Source organism: Pteropus vampyrus, unplaced genomic scaffold (genome assembly GCF_000151845.1).
Source record: "Pteropus vampyrus isolate Shadow unplaced genomic scaffold, Pvam_2.0 Scaffold334, whole genome shotgun sequence".
Taxonomy (NCBI): Eukaryota; Metazoa; Chordata; class Mammalia; order Chiroptera; family Pteropodidae; genus Pteropus; species Pteropus vampyrus.
The window spans coordinates 1,138,811-1,154,786 of NW_011889115.1; the positions used below are offsets into that span (position 1 = coordinate 1,138,811).

The 15,976-nt window shown below is 31.6% G+C and overlaps 1 long non-coding RNA gene and 1 pseudogene across 1 annotated transcript in view; both read left to right on the top strand.

The window, feature by feature from the left end:
* LOC111730749 overlaps positions 1 to 15,976 on the top strand; it is a 31,942-nt gene that overhangs the window by 6,529 nt on the left and 9,437 nt on the right. Inside the window, exon 2 of the long non-coding RNA XR_002776811.1 lies at positions 384 to 443. This is a non-coding gene — a long non-coding RNA (uncharacterized LOC111730749). The remainder of the gene's footprint in view (positions 1 to 383; positions 444 to 15,976) is intronic.
* Positions 2,146 to 2,264, top strand: LOC111730751 (annotated as a pseudogene).

The following is a 15,976-nucleotide window of genomic DNA, read 5'->3' on the forward strand; positions in this document are numbered from 1 at the left end:
CGAGGAGAAGGGTAAATCCATGAGAGGGAAAAAGTATTTTTTGGAAATGGTTGCTTGCTCTTTACTATGAATTAATATATGTTGCCTACTAAATATGATTCTACAAAGGTTATATAATTACAATGAAAACAGTTAAGTTGCAGACTTTTCTAGGATAAACTACATTTTGCCTCCAAAGGGCTTGACAGACTATTAATATATAGTTTAGAACTCTAAGCTTTATTACCAGTAAACAAATGAGTTGCCTGAATAGGTAATTTAGACTGCTAAAAGAATTCTGAAATAAAAGATCAATCAGCTAGTAGTTATTGAATAGTTTTAACTTTAGTAAAAGTCTAGAAAAGCTTAATGAGCTAGCAACCTGTTTTTTATTTCTTCACCAGAATTGTTGGCACCTGTATGGCTAAATCTTCAAGTTACAAAACAAGATCACAACCCCAAAGGTAATATAAGAGATAATAAAGACTGATTATATTATCAGATTTTACCTGGTTTCGTATCTATACGTGAGGATGAAATTATACAGTGTAATAGAAATGCATATATGGCATAGAAACTGGGTAATACTGTTGTTATTACAAAACAAGAAGCTACTCTACCAGGTGTAACTCTGAAATTTCTTCTTCCGAATTCGGACTGTTGCATCATTATTTCTTCTTTCTGTACCTTCTAGCACAATGCTGGTCATGGAGTAGTTAACAAGTTTTTGTGAATTAATATAAGAAGTATGAAATTATATGATGTAACAGTGGTATCTCATATAAGGTCCAGAAACTCAGCAATGTCCTTTCTTGAATAATAAGGGAGAGGAGACTGTGTTGCTAATAGAACTTTGGAATACCTTCTTGAGAATAGAGACCATGCTCTCTTCATTTTTTTATATACCCAGTGCTTAGCATATGTAGTAGGTGTTCATAAATGTTTGTTGAGTGCATATGTTAATATTCCCTCAACTGAGGGTAGTCATAACTGAGCATAATTAACAAAACTAAAGAAGAAATAAAAACTCTGATAAGTATGTTCTGTACAAAAAACCTGCTACTGAGACTAAAAAAAAATTCCTGGAGCCATAATTATAAATATTATTTAATATTCACTATGCACCATACACTTTGCTAGGTGCTTTTTATAATTAATCTCAAAACTTCACAGTAATTTACAAGAAATTTTATAGATAATGAAGCTTAAGAAAAGTTAAATACTTGCCCATAATCATATAGCTAATAAGTGAGTGGCTAAGCTGGGATTCATTCCTTAAGTCTGTACAGCTCAAAAACCCATACACTTTCTAGTGACAATATAGTTCAACATTTTTACAGGGTGCTTAGTATGTGTTAGGCAGTGTGCTAAATTTGAAGAAAACCGGAATAGATCATGTATAGTCCCTTACCTCGAGGAGTTTACAGCTTGGTTGGGCATGTAAAAGAGACATACTTGGGGAGGGGGAACATTTAAGGATAGAATGAGGAAGAAGAACCTGAGATTAAAAGATATGGAAGTAGAATGAGGAAAGTAAAGAAATATCATTGAAGCCAAGGAGAAAATAAAGAATACATTGTTCAACTGTGGGAGACTAAGAGATGAAATTTACCTCGAAGCTAATTTTAAAGGCTTATTATAAAGGGAATTGTAGGGCCTAATATAGAATCCTGAAGGTAAGGTATAAAAAAATAAATGTTTGTGGTGGATGATGGTTGATGATGATGAGATGAATTCCCACTCTGTTGGACATGTAGAATTGCCACTGTACTACTGTAATTTACAATGTGGTGTCATAAATATTGATGTGGTTTTATACATATCTAGACACTCAAAAGAAGAATGAAAAAGGAGATGAGAATGCATTTTCTTATAAAATTGCTTCAGTAAAATTATTGATGCATATCTTCTGGTCATAAGGTCTATATATAGTTAAAGCAGCAATATTCCAATAATTGTCAAAGAGAAATTATGAGTTTAAATGAATGGGTGATATCCATTTTTTTTTAGGGAAAATTAGAATTAGAACGTTCTAGTTTTTTTCTCCAAAATTACTTTGGTGTTCTTGCCAATTATAAAAGTAATATGTCAATATGAGGCAAGCTAAATAAATTATGGTAAATGTATACAGCGGACTACCATATACCCATTAAAAAGAAAGAGGAAGTCTACAGCCATGCCACCCTGAACAAGCTCAATCCCGTCTGATCTGGGAAGCTAAGCAGGGTTGGGCCTGGTTAGTACTTGGATGGGAGACCACCTAGGAAGACCAGGTGCTATAGGTGTAAAAAAAAAAAAAAAAAATAAGGGATTGTAAACTGCCAAGGTCCTTGCAATCTGTGAGATCAACCAAGGGTTGCCTGCCTAAAAAAAAAAGGAAGGAAAGTTAAAAAGAAAAAAAAAAGAGGAAGCTCTTATCTGAGACAGTTTCTAAGATATATTGTTGAATAAAAAAAGCAAAGTGGGGAACAGTGTATATAGTATACTGTATTTGTATTAAAAATACAGAAGAGAATCAATTTGTATGCATAAAATATTTCCACAAAGATACCCAAAAAACTGATAATGTTTGTAGACTCCAGCCTTGGGGTGATGGTGGCCAAGGGGCTGAGGTACACTGGTAGCAGGGTGACTTTTCACCAAACTTTTTGTATCTTTTGAATTTTAAATTATCTTACTATATTAACCTATTAAAAATTAACAATAAATGAATAAATAAATTGGATTTTTAAAAAGTTGGTCTCAAAGATAAACAGACTCACATAAAGATGAAACAAACCCTTTGTAGAAAATGTAGAAAATAAAATATAAAGAAGAAATAAAAGTCATTTATACTGTCATAGTTTTGAGGTAACCATAGTTAACATCTAAATATAATACCTTCTAATCTTTCTAGTGATTTGGAGGATGCACATTTAGTTTTAATACTATTAATGGTTACATTTTACTTTTTATTCCAATTCAGAGTAAAACAGTACCTCAGTGTCTTGTGACCCTATATGTGTGAAGAATTTGGCACCTTTACTTTTGCTGTTTTTCTCTCCTTCACGCCCAGGATAATATAATTTAGAGTTTAGGTATGGGTTATTGTTATTGTATCAATTTTTATATTATGTATATTTTTCATCAATATTTTGACATATGCCTTCAGGCTTTGTAAACAACATCTTTATCGAGCTGTAATTCATGTACCACATAATTCACCTATTTAAAGTGCACAATAAAATTGTTTTTAATATAGAGTTGTGCAGCCATCACCACAATCAATTTTATAGCATTTCTATCACCCCAAAAAGAAACCCAGTATCCAATCAGCAGTCACTCCCTATTTTCCTCCACTTGCCCAGCCCTAGACAGCCCCTGATCTGTTTTCTGTCCCTATAGATTTGCTTATTCTAGCCATTTCATATAAATGGAATCATACAATATGTGATCTTTTGTGATTGGCTTCTTTTGCTTAGCATAATGTTTTCCAGGTTCATCCATATTGTAGCATGTATTAGTACTTTATTCCTTTTTGTGGCTGAATAAGATTCTATTGTATGGATACACCACATTTTGTTTATTCATTCACCACTTCATGGGCATTTAGGTTGTTTCTACTTTGGGGCTGTTATGACTAATGCTGCTATGAACATTTGTGTACACGTTTTTGTGTGAACATGTTTCCAGTTCTCCTGGGTATATGTCTAGGAGTGGAATTGCTAGGTCATGTGATTATAGGTAACTCTTTGAGGAACTGTCAGACTTTTCCAAAGTGGCTACACCGTTTTACATTCTTACCAACAATGTATGAAGGGGCCAATTTTTCCATATTCTGGCCAACACTCATTATTATCTGTCTTTTTGGTTATAATTATCCCAGTGGATATGAAATTACCCTCAGTTTAGAAACCTAATCTTTGAGTAGTTTTGTGACAAAAGTTAAGGTGTGTAAACATTAAGTATACTAATGGCTATATTTAAGTCTTGAGAGAAAAAGATAAAATCTTACTAATTTGCACCAATAGCTCCCAAACTTTAGTGCACGTCAGAATCACCTGGAAGATTTTTTGTGAAAGCTTATAGTGGTAGGTCTTACCCCAGAGTTTCTGATTCAGTAAGACTGTGGTGGGTCAGAAATTTTACATTTCTAAGAACTTTCCAGATGCTGCTGCTGGTTTGAGGACTGCATTTTTAGAAGCACTGATTTGACAAACATGCTTACTTTGTGCCCAGTCTTTTAAGTGTTTTCCATATGTTATTTTGTATAATCTTCACACAGGTATGCCCTATTATTATCTCATTTTACAGATGAAATTGAGGCATGTACAGATTTTAAAAATTGCTCAAGGAAATTCAGGCATATAAAGGTTAAGTACCTAGCCCAAGATTACATATCTAAAAATAGTGGTGCTCATGGCCTGGTTTGGCTTTAGTATTTATGCTCTTAATCACTATGTTATGCTGCTACATGTAGAGTTAATTCACACAAGGTATACCTGCTGTTTATTTAGTGAAAACTTGGGAATAATCTATTTCCTGCAAGTTTGGGATGCTTAGTTCCAAGAAAAAATTATTCTCTTTCAAGAAAATAATCTAAACATTGAGGATTCTCTTAATGTGCTTGTATCTAGTAATTAATTCACTTGCTACTGTGTCCAGTACTGCTTATAATACTTTTATGTTTATAATCCAGTTTTATGTAACATAAAACTATCGTGAATTATAATTTTTACACTAACAAGTATTGTTGAATATCTAAGTAATTTCGTGATCTTGGAGAGTCATAGAAATTCTTTGGGCCTCAGTTTCTTCATCAAGCTATGCTTCTATGATTTGGATTTAGTTGTTCCATTGTAAAATTCAAATGATGGTAATCATTTCTTAGATGAGAGGAGAATTTAGTTCAGTAGAGGGAATTTTCTCAGTTTTAAGATTTTTCTCCTTTAAAAATTTCTCAACTTTAAAACAGTTACTGATGGAAAAACTGAGAGTTGATCATGCTTTGTTTGATAGCTTGTTTCTTTATGGACATTTTTGTTTGTAATTGTGATTTATATTACATACATGTAAATTACTCATAATTTATTATGCAGCTTTTCCTGTTTCGTATAACAGTATTTCATAATGTTTTATAATTTACTAATGTTCCATCATTTAAACTGGTCAAGTTTCTAATGTTTGTACTACCTCAAATATTTTGTGATGTACCTGTGATATATTAAGTTCAGAACACTTTACAAAACAACATTTTGAGGGGGTACATAAGAAAAAGACACTATGTTTTCTGTATTCGAGGAACTTAAATTTTAACTAAGACAGTGTTAGTTCAGTTTACTAATTAGTAAAATATATCAAAAAAATTTATCAAAAACTTGGAAATGGACAAAAGTGATTACCGGGTTTCATTTTAAGGAAATGCTGAATGTCTAGGGACCCTGCAGGATTTATCTGATTCTAAATGAGTGTGCACTTTTGATTATCTTTGTTTTGGCTATTTTACAACTCTGGATAAAGGTTAAATTGTAGAAAACTGAAAACAATGAAATGTTTTTTGCCTATAACAATGCAATGATTCTTATTCTTGGTAATACAAATGGATTTTGTCAAGTGGAGAATATAAATCTCTGTATGTTAAATACTATTATGAATTGGTTTTTACTTCTTACTGGTTTCCTCATTAATGAATAAGTTAAATAAAATCTCTGATATAATATTTTGACTTATTTTAAAAAATATTTACATGAGAGTCATGATTTAACCATTTCGGAAGTTATACTTTAGACTTTTTATCTACTTATTAATGGTAATATAAATAGTTAAATATAAGTACATATAATTTTTAAGAAGTACCCATATGATGTACAGATAAGTAATAAAACAGCACTTATTATTTAAACTAGGAGTAATATTTTCCCTTATGAACAATGCATGTATACTTAAAATAAATTGAAATATAGTTATAAGCAAGAAGAAAATTTAAAAAAATTTATGATCTTACATACAGAAATAATAATTACTGCTAAGACCTTGGACTACAGTGTTTCAGACTTATTTTTTGTGTTTGTTATTTTTTTCTTAAAATAGGATAATACTGTATCCTATATTGATTCAAGCTCCCTTTTAAATTTAAGAGTATATAAATGAACTCCTTTTTGACAGTTTTTGAAGATTGTATTTCAGCATTTCTAAGGAGAGGGAATTTACAAGGTTCTTGTTAGTTATATTAGCTCTAATAACTGCAGGTGACATCATTTTAAAAATGAAAGCACGTTACTTATTGAATTTCATTAACCAACGTCACCATAAAAAATAAATAAAAATTGAAAGCATGTTAAATAGGCATATGGAATCACCAAACATAGAAAAAAATTAAAGCAAAAAAGTTTTAGTACTCTAAATTATAAGGGGTGGCACTCTGTATGTGATCTTAGAAGTCTGCCTGTACGCACATCATAATGAATAAAATCTTTTTTTTCTTATTTTTGTTTTGTTTCAAAAAAGAAGCTGGCATGGAAGTTATCAGGGAGTTGAGGGTAGGGAAGAACCCAAGACTACAAAGGAAATGAAGCCTGGAATATCCGTATAGGAAAGCAGTCCTGTTAACATTTAAAAAACCCTTTCAAGGACCAAAGAAATAAAGGGTACAAATGTCTGGAGCTTGAAATGGCTTTTATACTTTTGAACCTGTTATGAAAGCTTTCTTAGAACTCTCCTTTCCCCCAAAACAAAATAGTTAAAAAAAATTAAATAGTAGGAACCCAGACATAAAGGATGCTACCATAGCCTATTTTAAATATGAGGCAGAATAACAACTTCCTGAAAAAAAAAAGGAAAAATTGCTATATTTGTAAGTCTGAAGGAAACAAAGAGAGTAAGTGGTTTATTCTTGAATTTTATGAATTGCTGGTAGCTCAAAAGTAGATGCATTTCCAGCAGGAATCAATACCTCTTGATTTTTGTTGCTTCTAAACATGTTTATGAACATGTTACAAAAATAAAAGAGAAAGAGGTAATGTGCATTGAGACTATTCTGTTTTTAATACAGCATTTGGTTGAACACATGTTTTATATCTGTCTTCATGTTCAAAGGACATGGATTGCTAATTCTTATAAAGTTTCTCACCAAAATGCCAGGTGTGACTTTCCTCCCTTCTTTCATGATTTATTCATTATTTTATTATAACTGAAATGGAGGAATGAATGACTGACATTCAGTGACTTGTAGTTTTTGTCCTTTTAGCGTTATAAAACATCAAAATTGTAGAGTCAATTCCAAGTCTCTCTAATGAAGTGTCACTCTACTTAAATTAACAACTTTAAAAGTCTTGCAGTATAATATGAAAGTTCTGAATTTTAGTCCTATTGCTGTTATTAATTTCATCTTGGCCAAGTCACCTAAACTCTCTCAGCCAAACTGGTTTATTCTGTTTATTCCAAAGTTCTAATTCCTCTGAATATTCCAAAAATATTCCTAAATTCCAAATGATGTCTTAATTTAATTAATATAAAACAAAGTTTTAGTATGACTATAGAATTTTATTTTTTGAATAAATCTTTTTATTGACATTTAATAGACCTACAGAAAACTGCATGAATCATAAGTGTATCGTTTAATTATCACAAAATGAATATATCTATGTACCCACTGCCCAGGTCAAGAAAGAAAATATTTCAGTGTCCCTTAAGTCTTCCCTCCCAATTACTACCTTCTCTTTCTCCCCAAAGATAGCTATCTTGACTTATAAGAACATAAATTTCTCCTTTTTTGGGGGCTTATTTAAATAGAACCATACAGTACGTATTCTTTTATATCTAGCTTCTTTTACATATGTTATATTTGTGAGAATCATCACTGTCATTGTGTAGTACTGGTTGGTTCATTTTATTTCTGTGTAATATTCAATTGTATGAATTCACCTATGGATGGGTGTATGAGTATTACCATTGTGTATATGCTTAGTAGTAGAAAATAATGTCTAAAAGTTTTCCAAAGTGCATGTGCAAATTTGTACTTCCACTGGCTCAGATCGTAGAATTTTAACAGTTTCTTTGTGGTTATTGGAATGAAATGATCTCTAATATGAAGTATTTGAACATTCCTAGGAGAAAAATTGTATATGGTACTGATTAAGCTTCATAATGCTTATTTTTGAAAATGTCACTACTCTTTGGTGATTAGGACTCTCAGATTTCTTACTACCTATCATTCGATACAGGAAAGAACAATGGATTTTTTTTTGCTAATTTCTGTTTCCCTGGAGAACTGATAGTGGTTGGGAAAAAGTAAAACTTCAAAATCATTGAACTGTTGTTTTCATTTTCTTTTTTTACTCCTTCGGCTAAGTAGTATTCTAATAATTACTCCTTTAGATGTTATAATGTTCTTGAATATGTAGTACTTTCTGCTTTGAGCTGAAAGGAGATTAGTATTTATTATTTATTCCTATGATGTTTCTATCCTTCCTTTTTTTTTTTTTCCTTAATTCTCATTTAAAGTATATATTTTCATTTGAGGATCTTGTTTCTTTGGGCTATTCATCACAATACATTAATCAAAAGCTTTTTCTTTGGGGGAAAACAAACATCAAAAACTAATATTTACAATAGAAGTCTGGATGTCCTCAAAAGCTTTATCTACTAATGTCCTGATATTTTTGTTCTGTTTTCTGTTCATTTCTGGAAAATAGATTTTTCCCCCACCAAAGCATTACAAAAATGCAGGAGTCCTAGATAGTGATGGTTAGAGTTGATATGGAGAGAGGTACTAAATCAAAGTAGAAGACTGAAAAAATCAAATGAAGTCATATATTTGAAAGTGGTAACATTTAAGGTGTTATCACTGTTATCATTGTTATCATGATCATCATGATCATTATCATCATCATGAGGAGAGTTTAGTTTTTTGTAAGAGGAAGAGGAATAAACATTTTAGGTACAGTAGAACTCTACCACAGTGAGACCAGTGCTGTTCTATAGAAATATAATGTAAATCATAAATGCGAGTCATATAATTTAAAATTTTCTAGTAGTCACACTGGGAAAAAATTAAAGGTAAAATTAATGTTAATGTATTTTAACATTCAAAATAGTATCATTTCAATATATGTAATCAATATAAAGATAATGAAAATACTTGACATTATTTATACTCAGTCTTTAAAAATTCACTGTATATTTTATACTACAGCACATTTCAATTAAGACTAGTAACATTTCCAGTGCCCAATAAGCCACAGGTTGCTATTGACTAGCACAATGGACAACACAGGTTTAGGGCTTTTCATGATAGAATGGGAGAAGGTTTCACGCTTTGTAGAGTGGACATGATTTATTTACTCCTGCTTTTAGGAGTATTCCACTGTAATGCATACTAATAATGGGTTGTTAGTCTGAGTTATAGGATTTTGAATTTTGAAAGTGAGTAAGAAAGAGCTCTGAACTTTACTACTGAAATTTATTTTTTTGAAACTTTTCCAACAGGACTATTTTGCCAGATTGTAAATGACAACTTTTAAATCAGAGCCTTGAAACCTATAGAAGTTCAGCATATTTTGAGGTAACTTGCATACTAATGAGCAGCAGCAAGAGACATATCTGGTGGACTAAAAATACCCAACGAAAATTAAAGGCAGAACATTCAGAAAACTAGTAGGCAAATAACAAAGGTATATATAATAATTGTGAAATTTTTATGAGGAAAAAACAATGAACATGACTGATTATATGTAAAGAACTTTGCTATAGACTGAAGGTTTATGTGTCCTTAAATTCATATGTTGAAAATTAATCCCCAATGTGATGGTATTTGGATGTGGGACCTTTGGAAGATAATAAGGTTGTAAGGGCAGAACCCTCATGAATGGGATTAGTGCCCTTTAACCCATTTCCAGTTTAGAAAAATAAAAGTGCAGCTTGCTGCCAGTGTTAATTTAACATCACGCATAGGAATGCTACATTTTCTACAATTTGACATTTTCAGCCATTGAGAATTACTGTATTTTGTAAATGGAAATACTGTTACTAAAAACAATGTGGCCTTTTAAGCCATGCTTCTCTTGCTCAGGCCTGCTTCCACGTCTGGAAGTGTACTTTCCCTTCTAATAAAGCTTTTCTTTTCTGCTGGGAAAAAACCCCCCAAAACTCACAATGCTATAAATAGAAAGATATAATTTGTTTCCAAAGACTATCAATATACTGGAGTAATGATAAAAAAATAATAAAAGCGAGATATTTCATGTCAAACTTTGGGAGTAAGGTTAGCTCTGTAATCGTGAGTTATCTCAGGGTAAATGTTACAGCCACAAGTGCCACCAGTGAGTATTCTAGGGGCAAACGGGAAATAGGTTAAAAGAGACCACAAGAACTCCCTTGCCTCTTCCACCATGTGAAGGTGTAGCAAAAGGACAGCTGTGTATGAGTTAGGAAGTGGGTTCTCACCAAACATGGAATCTGCCAGCACCTTGGTCTTGGACTTCCCAGCTTCCTGAACTATAAGACATAAACGTTTATTGTTTAAGCACTCTGTTTATGGAATTTTTGTTATACAGCTCTAACAGACTAAGAACGACTTTTGAAAGTTTAGCATAGTAACTTTAGGAAAGTTGAAATCAGACAAAAGTTTCATAGAAGTAGATTTTTTTTTCATAGAACAATGTTGTAAATAATGTCTCATTTACTGGGATAGCCTACATAAACCTATATAAACTATAATATAGCTGAAATATTTATCATTTGCACTAATAAACAGTGTAATGCTGAAAGTAAATGAAGAGAATTTGTATTTTATTATTTTTAATACTTTTGAAAAATTATGTGGAATTCTTTAGAAGGTGAGGAAGGAGGTAGATAGAGACATGGTTGTTTTTTAAGGACTAAATGATTAATATCAGAGGTTAATTTTCCTAGCTTTTTATTATGGATATTTAAATATATGTATATATAAGTAGACAGATAGTGAGTATGAATATCATGTGCTTATGAGGGAAGTAAATAGTTGTTGGTAAAGAAAAGTTAGACCAAAGTTTCCTCTATCAGTTACCAGGTGACAAAAGGTAGGTTGATCTGGAGGAGTGGAAGAAGTTAGAGGTAATATGAAGTTGTGACAATGCGGGCTGCCTTGCTTGCTTCATGGACTGAGTAAATGGACACATAGCTAAATGCTTTGCAGATCAGTGATTAGATAATGGAAGTAGGCAGAATAGAATTCCTGAATCTGATTATTTCTTCTTTTATCTGTGGTTATTATTAAATGTTGATACTTTGCTTAGTTTCTTGTTTAGTTTCAAAGTTACATAAATTTTGTATTTTGTCTGATTTTTAGAGTTACTGGCTATTAGGAAAACATAGTACATTTTTATGCACAAAGTATGATTTTTCTAAGGAAGTTTATTCTAAATGTGTCATCCATATTATATAGTTTTTTGTTAATATTGTGAAATAAATGATTTATGTAATATGAAATAGAAAACTATTTGTCTATATTTTCTATTAAAAAACAGTTATTTAAAAGATTTTGACAACCAAATGCTTTATGTACTACTGTTTTAATTTTTTTTTCTTTCTTGTATTAACTGAGGTTGTTAATGGTTGTAAAAGTTTTTACTAATATTTTTGGACACTGTGGAAAATTCTTAGGCATATTTTTGGGTGAGGCTTATCAGCATAAGGTAATGTGGTATGTAAGAAAAAGTCTGAATCAGAAGTCAGAAAGCCTGTGGTTCTTTCAGTTATTACTATATGTCTTAGAAAAATTGCTGTTTTTTCTGGATCTCAGTTTTTCCATTTGTAAAATAAGAGGTTTGGACTAGACGATTTCCAAGATCCTTTATAATATTGAATTTAGAATCAGACACATCTTGTTGCATTCATTCAGCAAGTGTTTTTTGAAAGCTATATTGTGCCAGTCACTGGAAATATTAATTAGCACTATAAAGAAGTTAACTAATTAGTTTCTTTGGAGCTTATGTTCTATTTTGGTAGACAACAAAAAGACAAATACATAAAACAATTACAAAATATATATGTGCCATTAGGAAACAAATAAGGGCCTCTTGACACTATGGTTGAGGACTGTCATCTAGAGGTAGTGAATGACTGGATGAGAAGGAGCTAGCTAGGTAATTAATGGGGGAAATGTCTTATGTAGAGGGAACAGCATCTGAAAAGGCCTTGAAGCTGGAAAAAGCTTAGTGTGTTCTAGTTATTGAAAGAAGACAAGTGTGAATTAGAGTGTAGCGAAAAGAGGAGAGAATGGGGTAAGATGAGATTGGAAATATAGGCAGAGTTTTATACATCATGATACGGAGTTTGGATTTTATCCTAAGTGCAATGGTAAGCTATTATAGGGTTTTTGCAGAAGAGTGATTGAGTTGGTGTTTTTAAGAAGCTAACTCTTATATAGTATGGAGAATGGATTAGAGAAGGTTCAAGAGTAGAAGTGAAGCTGTTGCATAATCCATGTGAGAAATACTGAGGACCTGAGTTAAGGTGGTAGTGCTGGACATAGAGAGATGTGGGAGCAATTTCTATCTCCTCAGGTAGGGGAAGATAGATTTGGGTAGAAAAGTATCATTCATTTTTTGATTTCTTTGGACACATTAAGTTTACAATGTTTTTGAGATGTTTAGGTGGTGATGTCAAGAAATAAAATGAGAGAATTATATACTCAAACCTAAAATTCATGTAAGTTAGGGCTAGAGATACATATCTGGGAGTCATTAGCATGCGATACAATTTAAATCCACGGGAATGGATGAAATAATCCAGGAAAAGAGTAAGTCTAAGGGAGCTCTGGCCTAAGTCTGAGGAACCTAGAATTTGCAAGTCAGGTAGAAGAGATAGATTCAACAGTGTAGGCCAAGAGGTAGTGGCTAGTGAAGATGTGATAAACCAAGAGAGCAGGGCATTTTGAGGCCAAGAGGACAGTGTTTCAAGAAGAAGGAAGTTATTGATTGTGTTGAATGCTGGTGAGAAATGAAGTTAAGATAAGCACAGAGAAATGACCATTGGATTTGGCAACATTTGATTTGAATTCTGGCTCTACTACTTACAAGGTGTGTGACCTTGAACATTTCATTTCACATCATTAAATATCAGTTTTCTCATCTTCAGAAAGGGGAATAACAATACTTCTCTCATATGGTTAGTGTGAACTCTGTGATAAATTAACATGTATTTACCTGGGATAGTGCCTGACAAGTTTGGAATGCTCAGCTGATATTAATTCCTTTCTTCTCTAGATCTGCGAAGCCTTTTGAACTTAGATTACACCTATCCCGTGCTTAAAGATGTTAATTTGTTTCTGAAAATTCTGCTCTTCAGTGAAAAGCTATATAATAAAAAATGTTTTTGTTAATTTTAACAGTAAAAATTATTATATATTTTATCTCAATCCAAGATACCCCAATATTTTCACAGATAGAAAAATACATCATTTGAGGAACAATGAAAACAAGTTTATATAAGTAACATAATATTTGAAAGTAAATAAATATAAATACATATACATAAACTATATACATATAATAAAACTATATGTACATGAGCATAAACTACACATATAAACATAAACAAAAAATATGTAAAGTAATAAAGGTTTATTATACTTGCAAAAGGAGTAAAAGAATAATTGTTAATGGATGGTGGCTGGTGAATGAGTAAGAGGTATTCATTCTTTGTAAAGTATGTTCATCTTTCTGCACCATTTTCTTCATCAATTTTTCAGCCTTTTAGGGGCTCATGATTATCTTGCCTTCACATGAACTTAATATAAAATTATAGCACACTTGTAGAGTTGTATAAGATGCTACCTCTTTATTCTTGTTTGGCAATATAGAACATTTTGGGTCATCTAAACATGAGATACTGCAAATTTTCCAGATGATATTCTCTGACTAGAAATTATTATTTTGAATAAATTGGTAAATGTTTTTACCTGAGAGTATAGTATCAAAATATCATGTCTTATAGTATTTATTTAGTGTGTTTTGGGTAAAAAAATTATTCTGGTAAAAAGAGATGTCATTTGAAAACTGGTAAAACTATTCAGAGCCATTTTAAACTAATAAGTTACTATCTCATTTAAGTTCTTATTTACTGATCATCTACCCTATGCATGGCTGCGTTAGGTTATATGCAGATAACTAAGAAGTTTATAATTTAATGAGTAGCTTTAAATTTTAGCAGGCAAAAATTTTAGGTAACTTGTAATTTTAAAGAAAAAATCATGAAAAGGTAGAAACCATTTATTAGTGGCATCTCTCTAATGTGAAGAACTCTTTCAGTTGAACAGAATCTGAAAGCCTAATTTGCATTAACTAGAAATGAGAGAATCCCATTGCAAAAAATGTAGGTACATTTTAATACTATGTATTTTTAAAAAATTTACTTTTAGTTGGCACCTATACCCCAAACTGGCAAACTGTCTTGTGGGGAATCATAAAACCACTCTGGTAGATGAATAAGAGTATGGCTGTACCAGAGAACCACTGACCAGACAGGTTGAATTTACATTTTATGACAAGCTTATACATCTAAAGTACATGTATTTCTTGGAAGATATCTAAATTTCCTACTGAAAATCTTGGCATAGACAAGCATAAAATCAATGAGTTCCAAGATAGGGCTCTGTGCCTTACATATCCAAGTGTAACTTCTATTGGCATGATGCTTTCAAAGGAAACGTACCTTACTTGGTAAATCTAATGTACTTACTCATTTCCTCTCTCCAAGCTATAAAGTTGCTATATGATAGTTTTAACAATCTACTGTGCAACTTGTATTATTGTTTGCTGTTGCATATACCTTGGTCTCAGAGCAATAGCATGTGCAAGTCAAAAGCAAACCAAAAGACTTCCTTATGTGAATATTACAAACTGAGACTTAATTTTATTTCTCTATTTCCTTTTTGTATTGATATTAGATTCATCATCCAGTTTAGCCCATCCAATGATGGAATGTATAGGCATCCCTAAATCTGAAAAAATGATTGAGATGAACTCAGGGGCATTCTTTACTTTGCTGAAAGTAATTCTGTGTGGCTTATTTCAGTTTATTTACTTTTTTCTCCAGAATTACTGTAAAGGTTTTCTGTTTCACTCATTATAGCACAGTGTTTTTCACATTTGAATAGACTGCATCAACATGAATTCTTTATAAGGACCTTAAAAACAAACTTTGCCAAGTCGCAGAATACAGAAGTGAATTCACATCCCAATACTCAGCTGCCTCATGAATAAAGGAGAGCCTGTGCCTGACACTTTGAAGCTGTAGCTGTTAAACCATACAGAATATTTACCTCAATAAATCATTATAAGAAACTAAGGTACAATTATACCTACAGAGAAAAAGAATTCAAAACACTGATTTATGTGTTTCGGTGCCTGTTCCCTTTCCCACTATGTTTTGAATTTTTTGCGTGTTTGTCATCTTTGGCTGCTCCTATGTATCTTTAAACTAATGAATTCTTACTTTTTTAAACATTTCTCATTAAGTTTGTTATTTTTCTTAGACACACAGATATGATTTGCATAGTGTACAAAGTTTTACATTTAAAATTAACTATATCTCATTTCTTAAAATGGAAAAAGTGACTTACTTTAAATAAAACACTGACTTTGTTTAATTTGTGAGCATTTAAGCTGAAATTCCATATTAAATGTTTCATTTGACATTTTGGAGTACTAGGGAAGAATAAAGAACTGAGATATAAATGAGAATTAGACCACTGCCTTTAAGAATCACCTTTTATTATTTTGTTTATGTGAAGTAATAATAGTATTATAGAAATGTATATTTGTTCACCAATGTGTATTTAGTCTTTCTGAAAAAAATCCAAAAGCAAAAATAAACCGATAGCATAGAGAAAGGAATGATGGTGAGCTTGACTAAAAGTCAATGTACAGATAGAATTTTTGCCTAGAATAATTTATTATGATCATCCAAGTGTAATGGAAAAAATGATTTTCTAATGGTATGCTATAAAGTGAAATAATATAAAAAATATTTTAAAATA